Source organism: Phocoena sinus, chromosome 7, assembly GCF_008692025.1.
Source record: "Phocoena sinus isolate mPhoSin1 chromosome 7, mPhoSin1.pri, whole genome shotgun sequence".
Classification (NCBI taxonomy): Eukaryota; Metazoa; Chordata; class Mammalia; order Artiodactyla; family Phocoenidae; genus Phocoena; species Phocoena sinus.
The window spans coordinates 47,872,881-47,887,454 of NC_045769.1; positions in this window are offsets into that span (position 1 = coordinate 47,872,881).

Sequence of the window (14,574 nt, forward strand, 5' to 3'; positions counted from 1 at the left end):
GAAAGAAAAACCTAAGGGAATTGTTGAAAGGCTCACACAGTTGATAGAAACTAACTTGAAATTTGGGTAAACTCTGAAAATAAGATTTTTTTCATTTTAATATTGAATATATGAAGGAATTCAAGAATAAATTTTGTATATTAATACCAGACATGTATAACTTAATCCATTATTTCAGATTTTTCATTTATCACGTTAATTAGAGATTATTTCTTTTTTTTCTGGGTTATCTAATTAAATAAATATTAGAGAATTTAGTCAATGTAATTAAATCAAATCTAATTTATGCTCTAAATGGTCTAATGTTTATTGAATTATAAACATATTAGACCGAGACATTAATAATAACTATACTTGAAAGTTATTTTTGAGTAATTCATTAAGAACTGGAGGAGACTGGGGTGAGTGGGATATGCAAGTAAGGGGAAAAATCCACCATTTGGAGATCAAAACCTGGCTCTTTGATGGCATAACATAGTAGAATTAACTTGGCTACTGCTTGGGTTTGATTAAATTGACTGCTAAAGGAGATGACTATCTCTGATAATATTCAGGACTCAGTAGGCAGCAGAAATTTTTCAGCCATTTTAAGAAGCAGGAGGTGATGAGCTCTTTACCGTGCGGGCTCTTTCTCTAACTATCTCAGGTGTAAAGGTTCACTGTAGGCTTCATTCCCCTGCACAAGCCCCCTCAGTACCTCAGGACTTCAAATCTCACTTTCTAGCCTAATCTAAATGCCAGAAGTACTAGTTTACTTAAGTCATTAAAAGTCTTAGAAGAATCCAAGAATTGAGCCTATAATATTCCCTTACTTTAAGCAATGTTATTACATTTGACTGTAAACTTGCTTTTGGATTTTTAAGATCCTGGATCTTAATTATGGTTTCCTGTGCCTAGAATGCTTTCAACCATGAAATCAGAAATCTCCCACGACCCCTTTTCATGTTCCAATTGTACTGAATTATGATCCACGCTTGCTCACACTTCTGTAGATTTAGTTAAAGTATTATTATAAGAAGGTGTCTGTGGGATACCTTCTTGATCTTCTCTCTTGAGTTAAGCTCTTCCCTCACAGGCTTCCATAGGGCACATGCATATCTCTATCACAATGTATTCAATATTAAAATCATCCATTTATTTTCCCACCTTCCCATGAGACTGGGGTCTCATGAAGACAGGTGGGTTGTTTTGTTTTGTTTCTACCTCTGGTATCCCCTACACCTAGTGTAGTGTATGCACACAGTAGCTGCATAAGTGTTTGCTGAATAAATGAAAAAGTTGAGATGCTTAACAAAGGCACAGAACTAGAGGGATTTGACTACTTTTCCCCCTCCATATTTGACTGAACTAAAGTCATTGCTAAGAAGACACAGCACCCAAGTGGTCCCTTCTCCTATAATGACTTTAAATGAATTACTCTGTAGCAACAAGTTGTCCATGTGAAGCAAGCACAACAGCTTCACACAGTAAATGCTATGCATAATGACAGCATGTCGTTCTAACTAAAAAGTTGTTATAAGAACTGTTGTGAGGGAAATGCCATGTGGAGAAGAAACGAATGAGTAGGTCCAGGAATGAAATGAATAGATTCATTAAATGGTTAAGCTTTTGCTTCAGGAGTTCACTGGTATCACTGCATGATCATTTGGATCCCAGGGTTCAGTATTTATTCTGAATGGCTCTGCTGTGCCTTGGCCCAATTAATTCATCTTGCAAATCCATTGCCCAGAAGTAAGCCGTCGAATAGACTCAGACATTCTTCTAGTTAAATCATAGTAATGCCGATTTTCATATTGGTGATCACAATAGCCCCACAGTATATCAGCTATGGTTAAGAATAAAGAACTATTCATAAAATAATACCCTTAAAAATGACTAAGCTTTGATTCTGCTTCTGACACTTATTGGCTATTTGACCTTGGGACATTTTCTTAACCTCTCTGGAACTCAATTACCTTTTATGTAACATAGGGATAATAACACCCAGCTCACATGGTTGTTATGAGGAATATATGAGATGACCAATCAAGTTACAGACAATCAAGTGTACAGACATAAAAACAGATATATAGACCAATGGATCAGAATAGAGAGCCCAGAAATAAACCCTCACGTATATGGCCAGACAATTTGTACAAGACTGAAAAAAGGAAAAGGAGAGTCTCCGCAACAACAGTGTTGAGAAAACTGGATATCCACAAGCTAAAAGTGATTTGGAAGCTTACCTTATACCATATTAAAAATTAACTCAAAATGGATGAAAGACCTAAACCATAAGGTCTAAAACTGTAACTCCTATAAGAAAACTAGGGGAAAAGCTTCAGGACATTAGATTTGGCAATGATTTCTTGGATATAACATCAAAAGCACAGGCAACAAAAGCAAAAATAGACAAATGGGACTATATCAAACTTAAAAATTCTGCACACCAAAGGAAATAATCAAGAGTGAAAAGGCAACCTACAGAATGGGAGAAAATATTTGCAAATCACATATCTGATAAAGGGCTAATATCCAGAATATATAAGGAACTTCTGTAACTCAACAACAAAAAGCAGATAATTTGACTAAAAAGTGGGCAAAGGACTTGAAATGATAATCCTCCAAAGAAGATATACAGATGACCAACAAGCATATGAAAAGATGCTCAATATCAATAATCAATCATAAAAATACAAATCAAAATCACAATGAGATATCATCTACACCCATTAGGATGGCCATTATCAAAAGAACAGAAATAACAAATATTGTCAAGGATGCAGAGAAACTGGAACCCTTGTGCACTGTTGGTGGAAATGTAAAATGGTGTGGCCATTATGGAAAACAGTATGGAGTTTTCTTAAAAAAAATAAAAATAGAATTGCTATATGATTAAGCAATCCCACTTCTGGGTATATATACAAAATAATTCAAAGCAGGATCTTGAAGAGATATTTATACACCCATGTTCACTGCAGCATTATTCACAATAGCCAAGAGGTGGAAACAACCCAAGTGTCCACTGACAGATGAATGGATAAACAAAATGTGGTATTTACATACAATGGAATATCATGCAGCCTTTAAAAATTAGGAAATCCTGTCCCATGTTGCAACATCAATGGACCTGGAGGACATTATGCTAAGCAAAGTCATCAGTCGCTCTCTCTCTCTCTCTCTCTCTCTCTCTCTCTCACACACACACACACACACACACACACACACACACACACACTGTATGATTCCACTTATATTAAGCATCTAAAGTCATCAAAATCATAGAAACAAAAAGCAGAAAGGTGGTGGCCCATAGCTTTAGGTAGGGGGAAGGATAAAAGAGGAATTAGTGTTTAATGGGTATAGAGTTTCAGTTTTGCAAGATGAGAAAGTTCTAGAGATCTGTTGCAAAATAACGTGAACATACTTAACACTATAGAACTGACGCTTAAAAATGGTTAAGATGGTAAATTTAATGTTATGTATTTTGTGTTTTTTCTTTTTTGCCACACACACAGAAAGAAAAAATCTGAAAGTCAAGGGTCTCTGTAATTATATTCCCTTCCTACTACAAACAACTACAAACATACTACATAAATACCATACTACAAAGACAAATATTGTTAACAGGTATACAGTTTTAAAACGTTCTTTTTTTTTATTTTAAAGGAATATACAGATACACCCATACATACTTTTCAGTAGAGTTCTCATACTTGCCTTTTTTCTTTTTAAATACTCAATAGAATATCATGGTCATCTTTTCATGTCAGTAAATGGAAAAATCTACTTGATTCTTTTAAACAACTGCATAGTATTTCACTACATGAATGTACCATATTTGGCAAATGTAGTACCATAGTTCTCAGAGGCTTCATACATCCAAAAAAATGAGCCCTTTAATGATAAAAATTTTTTAAATTAACAAATATTCATTGACTAAAAGCACAGCACTGGGGTGTGGGGAAGGCACTATAATGAATGACAGAGTTCCTATCCTCAAGTAAACAATGCTCTATTATGGAAGCAAAGATACACACACAAATAAACAAGGTGGAAAGACATATATATTAATCATCATGTGAATTTTATACCCCCAGTTTGCGGGGAATCAAAGGTAGTTTCAAGGGAATGCATCTTCGGAACATTCAAGGATAGGAAGGATTTAGGAATGCGGAGATAGGGAGACTAGAGAAGAGGAAGAGAATATTTCACAAAGTAGAAACAGGTAGATAAGACATACAAAACTACAGTATGTAATAATATAATAGCTACCAGTTCCTCAGTGCCTATGTACTAAGTACTTGGCAAGTACTAAATATCTATGTACTAAGCTACATTCTTTACATATAATACCCCTTTCAGCTTTATAACTGAGAAATAAACATTTTGATCCCCATTTTACTAATGAGGTAACTCAGGGTCAGAAAAGTTAAGTAAATATTAACATTGTGAGTTACTAGACTAAAGAAATGATAATACTGCAACATGGATGACCTTAAGGGCATTATGCTGAGTGGAATAAGTCAGACAGAGAAAGACAAATACTGTATGATCTCATTTATGTGTGAAATCCAAAAAACCAAAAAAACCCAAACTCACAGAAAAAGAGATTAGATTTGTGTTTGCCAAAGATGGGAGGTGAAAAACTGGATGAAGGTGGGCAGAAGGTACAAACTTCCAGTTATAAGGTAAATAAGTACAGAGGGTGTAATGCACAACACAATGACTGTAGTTAACATTGTTGTATGGTATATTTGAAAGTTGTTAAGGGAGTAGATCCTAAGATTTCTCATCACAAGGAAAAAACATTTCCCCCACTTTTTTTGGTATCTATATGAGATGATGGATGTTAACTAACCTTACTGTAATCGTTTCACAACATATGTAAGTCAAGTCATTATATTGTACATCTTTTTTTTTTTTTAATATTCTTTTTGGCCGTGCCACACAGCATGTGGGGATCTTAGTTCTCCAACCAGGGATTGAACCCATGCCCCCTGCATTGGGAACGCAGAGTCTTAACCACTGGACTGCCAAGGAAGTCCCTACACTGTACATCTTAAATGTATATATTGCTGTATGTCAATTACATCTCAATAAAACTGTAAAAGAAATAATAATGTAAGAGAAGGAAGCTGAGATCAGACTAAAGAAGACTTTGAAGAGCATGCCTGAACATTTAGATTCTATTTGGTAGGCAATTTAGAGCCACTGAAGAATTATGAAGGTGGAAGACATGATTAAAACAATGTTGTAAGAAGACAAGTCTGGGGACTAGCAATACTCATATCAGACAAAATAGACTTTAAAACAAAGGCTATAACAAAAGACAAAGAAGGGCATTACATAATGATAAGGGGATCAGTACAAGAAGAGGATATTACACTTGTTAACACACACACACCCAATACAGGATCACCTAAACATATGAACCAAATACTAACAAATATATAGGGAGAAACTGACAATAATACAATAATAGTAGGAGACTTTAATACCCCACTGATATCAATGACAGATCTCCAGACAGGAAATAAGGCAAGTGGTCTTAAATGACACAGTAGACCAGTTGGACTTAATTGAGATCTACAGGACACTACATTCAAAACCAGCAGAATACACATTCTTCTCAAGTGCACGTGGAACGTTCTTCAGGGTAGGTCATATACTAGATAACAAAACAAGCCTCAACAAACTTAAGAGGATAGAAATTATATCAAGCATTTTTTCCAACTACAACAGTATGAACTAGAAATCAATTACAGAAAGAAAAACAGGAAACGAACAAACATATGGAGGCTAAACAACATGCTAATAAAATCTAGTGGATCAACAATGAAATCAAAGAGGGAACCAGAAAATACCTTGAGACAAATGAAACTGAAAACACAACTTTCCAAAATCTATGGGATTCAGAAAAAGCACATCTAAGAGGGAATTTCATAGTAATAAAGGTCTTCCTCAAGAAACAAGAAAAATCTCAAATAAACAAACTAACCTATCACCTAAAAGAACTGGAAAAAGAAGAACAAGCAAAGCCCAAAGTCAGCAGAAGGAGGGAAATAATATAGATCAGAGAGGAAATAAATAGAGTTTAAAGAAAAACAATAGAAAAGATCATTGAAACCAAAAGCTGTTTTTTAAAATAGATAAACAAAATCAATAAACCTTTAGCCAGGCTCACCAAGAAGAAAAGAGAGGACTTAGATATGAAAGAGCAGAAATAACAACCAATACCACAGAGATACAAAAAATCATACAGGAACACTATGAACAGTTATATGCCAACAAACTGGACAACCTAGAAGAAACGGACAGATTTCTAGAAACATACAGCCTGCCAAGACTGAGTCAAGAAGAAACAGACAATTTGAACAGACCTATCACTAGAAGTGAAATTGAATCTGTAATTTAAAAACTCCCAGCAAACAAAAGTCCACAACTGGACAGCTTCACAGGGGAATTCTACCAAACATATAAAGAAGAACTAATACCTATCCTTCTCAAACTATTCCTAAAAATTGAAGAGGAGGGAATACTCTCAAATTCATTCTACGAGGTCACCATTACCCTGATACCAAAACCAAAGACACTACAAAAAAAGAAAATTACAGGCCAATATCTTTGATGAATATAGATGCAAAAGTCCTCAACAAAATATTAGCAAAGCAAATCCAACAATATATAAAAAGGATCACACAACATGATCAACTTGGACTCATTCCAGGGTCACAAGGATGGTTCAACATATGCAAATCAATGTGATACACCACATTAACAAAAGAAAGATAAAAATCACTTGGATCATCTCAATAGACACAGAAAAAGAATTTGACAAAATTCAACATCCATTAATGATAAAAATTCTCATCAAAGTGGGTATAGAGGGAACATATCCCAATAATAAAGGCCATTTATGACAAACCCACAGCCAAAACAACAGTGAAAAGCTGAAAGCCTTCTCTCTAAATTCAGGAATAAAACAATGATGCCCACTCTCATTGCTTCAATTTAACATAGTATTGGAAGTCCAGCCACATTAATCAGACAAGAAAAAGAAATAAAATGTATCCAAATTGGAAGGGAAGAGGTAAAACTGTCACTATTTGCAGATGACATGATACTCTATATAGAGAACCCTAAAGTCTCCATCCAAAAAGTATTAGAACTAATAAATGAATTCAGCAAGGTTGCAGGACACAAGATTAATATACAGAAATCTGGTGTGTTTCTATACACTAATAATGAAATATCAGAATGAGAAAAAAATTTTAAATCCCATTTAAAATCACATTAAAAATGCCTAGGAATAAATTTAACTAAGCTGGTGAAAGACCTATGCTCTGAAAACTATAAAATATTGATGAAGGAAATTGAAGATGATTCAAAGAAATGGAAAGATATCTTGTGCTCTTGGGTTTGAAGAATTAATATTATTAAAATGGCCATACTACCCAAAGCAAACAATCTACAGTTTTAATGCAATTGCTATCAAAATAGCCAGGACATTTTTCACAGAACTAGAACAAATAACCCTAAAATTTATATGGAACCACAAAAGACCCTGAATTGCCAAAGCAATTCTGAGAAAAAAGCACCAAGTTGGAGGTATAACCCTCCCAGACTTCAGACTATATTACAAAGATACAGTAATCAAAATAATATGGTAATTGTATAAAAACAGACACATAGAACAATGGAACAGAATAGAGAGCCCAGAAATAAACCCATGTACCTATGGTCATTAATCTATGACAAAGGAGGCAAGAATATACAATGAAAAAAAGACAGTCTCTTCAACAAGTGGTGCTGGGAAAACTGGAAAGCCAAATGTAAAACAATGAGATTAGAACATTCCCTCACACCATATAAAAGAATAAACTCAAAATTGTTTGAAGACCTAAATTAAGACCTGAAACCATAAAACTCCTAGAAAAGAACATAGGCAGAACACTCTTTAACACAAAGCACAGTAAAATTTACTTGGATCAGTCTCCCAAGGCAAAAGAAATAAAAGCAAAAATAAACAAATAGGACCTAATTAAACTTAAAAGCTTTTGCACAGCAAGGGAAACTATCAACAAAATGAAAAGATAACCTACATAATGGGAGAAAATATTTGCAAATGATGTGACAGACAACGGCTTAATATCCACAATATACAAACAACTCATACAACTTAATATCAGAAAAACAAACAACCCAATCAAAAAATGGGCAGAAGATCTGAATAGACATTTTCCCAAAGATACACAGATGGCTAACAGGCACATGAGAAGGTGCTCACCATCGTTAATTATTAGAGAAATGCAAATCAAAACACGAGGTATCACCTCACAACTGTCAGAATGGCTGTCATCAGAAAGTCTACAAATAAACGTTGGAGTGGATGTGGAAAAAAGGGAACCCTCATATACTGTTGGGGGGAATGTAAATTGGTGCAGCCAATATGGAAAATTGTATGGACAGTCCTTAAAAAACGAAAAGTAGAACTACCATATGATCCAGCAATTCCACTCCTGGGTATATATCTGGAAAAAACAAAAACACTAATTGCACACCAATGTTCATAGCAGCACCATGTATAATAGCCAAGACAAGGAAGCAACCCAAGTGCCCATCAATAGGTGACTGGCTTACAAAAATGTGGCATATATATGCAATGGAATATTACTCAGCCATGAAAAAGAACGAAATACTGCCATTTGCAGCAATGTGAATAGACCTAGAGAATATTATGCTCAGTGAAATAAACTGGACAGAGAAAGACAAATACTGTATGCCAGCACTTATATATGAATCTAAAAAATAATACAAATGAATGTATATGCAAAATAGAAACAGAAAAATAGACATAGGAAACAAACTTGTGGTTAAGAGGAGAGGGGAGCAGGGAGGGCCAAATTAGGGTTATGGGATTAACGGATACAAACTACTATATATAAAATAGATAAGGGGACTTCCCTGGTGGTGTAGTGGTTAAGAATCTGCCTGCCAATGCAGGGGACAAGGGTTCGATCCCTGGTCCAGGAAGATCCCACATGCCAAGGAGCAACTAAGCCCGTGTACCACAACTACTGAGCCTGTGCTCTAGAGCCCGCGAGCCACAACTACTGAGCCCGTGTGCCACAACTACTGAAGCCCATGTGCCTAGGGTCCGTGCTCCTCAATAAGAGAAGCCACCGCAATGAGAAGACCGCACACCACAATGAAGAGAAAGCCCACACGCAGCAACGAAGACTCAACGCAGCCAAAAATAAATAAAGTTCTTAAAAAAATAGATAAGCAACAAGGATATGCTGTATAGCACAGGGAATTATACCCATTATCTTGTAATGACCTATAATGGAGTATAATCTGCAAAAATATTGAATGACTATGGTATACACCTGAAACTAACACAATATTTTAAATCAACTATACTTCAATTTAAAAAAAAGACAAATCTGGCATTGCTGTGGATGGATTTGTTACAGGAAGGAAGGAAATAAATTAACTAGTGTACAGTGATCATATGCCCAAGTTTGCAAGGGACAGTCTGAGTGTATAACAGTTGTCCTAGTATAAGTGTTAAAAGAGCCTTCTTCACTCTCCATAATGTCCCTTTTACACTCCAAAGTGTCCTGGTTTGGAAGAGAAATAACCATGTGACTAAATATGAAGGGAGATGAGAATCTGAGTAATACAGGATAGTGGCAGTGTGAAAAGAAAGGAGGATGGATGTGAGAGAAATCTTGGCATGGTAGAATAATAGGTATTTTTTTAGTTCAAGTGGCTGGATAAGAAAAAAAAAATCTCAAGAATGGGTTAAAAAAGAGATTAAAGAAAAAGGAAGGAGAAAAGAGTTAGGAGAGAAAATGATGGCTTTAGTTTGGAATCTGATATACTGGCAGGATATCATGTTGAGCTGTGTGGTAGCTTACTGGAAATGTGAGGCTGGAATACTGTTGTACATATGGAAATTATAACTGAAATCATGAGAGTGAATGAGACTGCCAAGGAATAGAGAATAATCAAAGATGGCAAAGAGGCCTGAAGGACCTCAAGGAATACCTATTTAGAAAAACTCTCATCTTGTAAATACTAAATGAGGTTAATAGACAGTTCTATAATTACTGATCATCTTGAGCCCAGTCAAAATTACCAACTGCCCACGTGGAATGCTGAGTTTGAAAGTAGCTCATCAGGAAACCAAAGGGCACCTTCACAAACTGTTTCCTGCTTTTTATCATTTCATGACATTTTTATCAACTTTTTTCTTTTGATGTGAACTCCTGAGTGTTATGTTATAAATATATTTTTAGCGCAGGACTACAGTGATTGATAAAAGAAGATTAAAAACAGCAGTGATATGGGCCACTCAAGTATCTACATTCTGTCACTCATTTTCCTGTACATTAATATATGTATAAGAATAATAATGTTATGGTTTCCTACATAGCTTGCTGTAGATTGTCAAGTTGAGGGTTCTCCCACCATTATCAGTGATGACATGAAGACTAAAGAATAGAATTAAGCTCTGCATTATTAGTGCATTCAGAACTATATGTATATTGACAAGTTGCTTAGGGTTCATATGGGAAAGCCCAGGACTTACTTACTTTCACTTATATAGAGATATAAATTTTACCTATGAAAAACCAGGTACACCTTAAAATTACTATACGGCACTGCTAAAAACATATAAAAGGGCATTTCAGTTTAATTTCAAGGCTGCTTTGACAAGTGAGAAAAAAGGTGCATTTAAAATTTTTACATTTTGAAAGGCAAATTCATATTCTTTTGCCCTTAAAACAAAGCCATATGAAAATACTTCAAGTGCAAAACTCTATTTAACTGTCTAGAAAGTTGGAGTTAAACAGCAGGAGTACTGGCATGCTTTTTAAGCTTGTCTCCTTTTAAAAAAACTTTGATGTTTCAATAAGTATCAATAATATACATCATTTACTACAAGTCTAACTGAAAATAGTGACTTTGCAATTATTTAACTATCTTTTCCATCATTTAACAAAATTCATTTTTGGAGGGAAAACAGTTTTAAAGTAGACCACGTATTTCTCCATCCATACATCTAAAAACAAATGGTACAGTGTACTGGAGTTATATTAAATTTATGGAGGAGAAATGGAGCAGGATAATGAATCTTTTCAAGCAATTTCAATAAATTTCAAACCTTAAACTACTGTCAGAAAGACATAGTGCAGCAACTCTATGATTCTCTGAAAAGCAGACAATGTGTTTTTAATACCTGCTTGGAAGAGAAACATGTATGTATCCAGTTAAAAATTCAGATTCTTTGCCAATATTATGAAATGAATTCAGGCAATATGGGAATCTGCAATATGCAATTTATTAGTCATCAGTGCAACCAATTTTTCCAGGTTGGCATTGGGCCTTTCAAATGTAAAACTGATAATTTTTAATATGATCACCATGGGAAGCTTGCTCCTGATGGTAAAGCACATTCAATAATAAGTTGTAAACAGTCACTAAATGACTGGCTAGAATTTCTCTAGACAATACGCTGTTTGACATTATAAATGGATTCATCTTTGTTTTTTGAAAATGGACTGCAATATTCATGTCATTAAAAAAATTCTGTGAGGGACTTCCCTGGTGGCGCAGCGGTTAAGAATCTGCCTGCCAATGCAGGGGACATGGGTTCGAGCCACGGTCCGTGAAGACCCCACATGCCGCGGAGCAACTAAGCCCGTGCACCACAACTACTGAGCCTGCGAGCCACAACTACTGAGCCCGTATGCCACAACTACTGAAGCCCGTGTGCCTAGGGCCCATGCTCTGCAACAAGAGATGTCACCGCAATGAGAAGACCACGCACCACAATGAAGAGTAGCCCCTGCTAGCTGCAACTAGAAGAGGCCCTCGTGCAGCAAGACCCAATGCAGCCAAAAAAAAAAAAAATTCTGTGACCTGTTTTTGGCAATATGCTCAGTAAATAGCCTGTGCAGATGCTGAGCATCCCACGATGATTACACGGCTAAATAATTATGTGGATGATATGTACAGAGGTTGAGGTAAAATAAACTGTTATCCTCTATGTTCCCTGAATTTCTAGAGCATAAGTTTTAAAGTTAAGATCTTAAACAGGTTATTGTCACTTCAAATGTTTTCCCCATTTTTAGGGTGCTGTTAGCTTCAGTCTTCATCATCAATATATGGGTAAGTAAATGAACCAAGAAAACAAAAGTGGTCAAATGTATTCAAATATTTCTTGAACCAAGAAATATATATTTCTTTATAGTATATTCACATATAGAGAATTTCTACTCTGATACTTCTGGAACCAAAAGATCCAATTTAAAGCAACAGCTTTTAATTTAAACATATGGAAATGAAAACAAGACATAAAGATATATTTGTATCTTCTCTGAGAAGGTCATCCACTAAATATTTCAGCTTCTATAAAGTTCTATAGTTATTGTGGGTTTTACATAAAAAGCCTTGAGAAAGAAAGAACAGTAATTTGGGGGAATCTTCTTTGTTTCACAGAATCATTTTAAATACTGATATATCTCTTCAACAGTGAATTCAAAGAACTACGTAAAAGTTCATTTACTCAGACACTTAGTAGACTCCTGAAGTTCTTTCCCTTGAAGTTCTTGACATTTATTTATATTACATCTGAGTTGCTTTCATGAGATTTTAATACTTTATACTATATTCACATATAGAGAATTTCTATTCCAATACTTAATCATTAAAAAAGAATCTGGAAAACCAGATTTTTTGGGGAATATGAACATTCTTAATATTAGCAAAGCTATTTCTGTCAAGTAGATTTTTATGAGTAGTACTAACTAAAACCATAAGTTACCCAGGTAAACATAGGAAATGTGGTGAAGAATTAACTAGGGGTTTGGTACTTTGTGAACACCCACATTCTTAGCAGATTTTGTAGAGAAAATTAATCAGCTTTCATTTAAATATTTCCTGTATCAAAAAGTGGTGAAAATCTAAATTCAGATTTTACTTCTACTTCTGGCCAAGATGATGCAATGAATCAGATTTACCTCCTGCTTGAAACAATTAAAAAATCAGATGTAATATATAAACAATTGTTTTCAAGATATAAATATCAGACAATAGGCAATGATTTCTAAGAGATGGGAAACAAAAGTGACCCCCATGATTTTTCCAAGCTTACTGCCTGGAGTTTCTAGCCAAAGGATAGGAAGGGGAAACCCAGGAGGAGATGGAGTCTAGGGAAGCCAAGGCAGCTAGAATTTGCAAGGCAAAGTGCCAGGGATGAGAGCCACACACAAAGAGAACTCTGGAGACACACAAAGGGTCCCTCTTGTGTCTTCAACTGAGTACTACTGACTAGCCCATGCATGTTAGGAAACTACTTAAGGCTGGAGAAAAAAACCACTTGACAGTTTTAGAGAGAATAATAATAACAGAAATACCTGTTAATTGAATGAATAAAAGCTAATTCTTTCTTCTTTGCCTATAAACAGAAAGCAATGAACAGTGAAAGGGTAAACATACAACATTAAAATGGGTGGGGAGGGGAGTATTTGGAAATACATTTTGTACTAATGCCATTCAGGTTTATTTCTGAAGATGTCATGAAATTCTGTTTAAAGTTAAAATGCTGTGGGTTTCTACTAATTTCAATCTTTGTAGTTTTTATTGAGAAACAAGGTATTATCTTTATTAAGAAAACACTGCTATTACCAATGGGATATGCACCAGAAAAAAGACAAAAACCCAAAACACAAGACTTTGGTAGTCCACCTACCTCTCATACAGTATTCCTTGTGATACATTCATTGCAACATGTATATGAGTTCATATGGTGTGAAGTGTTTTAATACCTGGAAGCTTTAATATAATATGTATCAGAATCACAGACCTGAACTTTATATAGAGTGAGGAGTAGCCTACAGCTTGTGATCCTGAAAGTTCTTTATACGAAGTTCAATACCCAGAATACAAATGGAACTCATTCAGTAATACTATTAATTATCTGTATTAACTTCTGTCACAAACCCCCTCTGTGTACTTTGTGTGTTAAAACCTGAGGATGTATGCAATGCTTTCTTAATGATGTGCTATACCTAAATGTGTGATCCTGCAACTTCATTTTTATCACATTCTAAATCACTTAATGATCAGAATGGACTAAAATTCAAATATATGGTACAACAATTACACAATTTGGTATCAGTCCATCCATGGTGGGCCTATTATGAAATCGTTTGTGCAAAAATAAACTAAAATTCATAATTTATTTTGCATTAGAAATATTTTGGCAAACAAGGGATCATTATAGGTTGTAACTGTTATTGAGTACAGGATAAACGTGTAGGGGTGATGTAATTCCTAGATGTTAACGAGAAAATAAAAAGTTCTTATGTTTTGGAAAATGATCTCATTTACAAATTATATGGAAATAGGTGCAAAGCCACAGTTCTCCTCCTGTAGAAGGCTTACACTGTAAGTTTCTAAATTTCTAAATCACAAATCTTTAAAAATGAAGCTAAGTCATCACATAATTAAAATTAGATTAGAGACCTACTATGTTTACAATGGAAATTATATAAAAGAGCAATGTGTAAGAAAAACTAT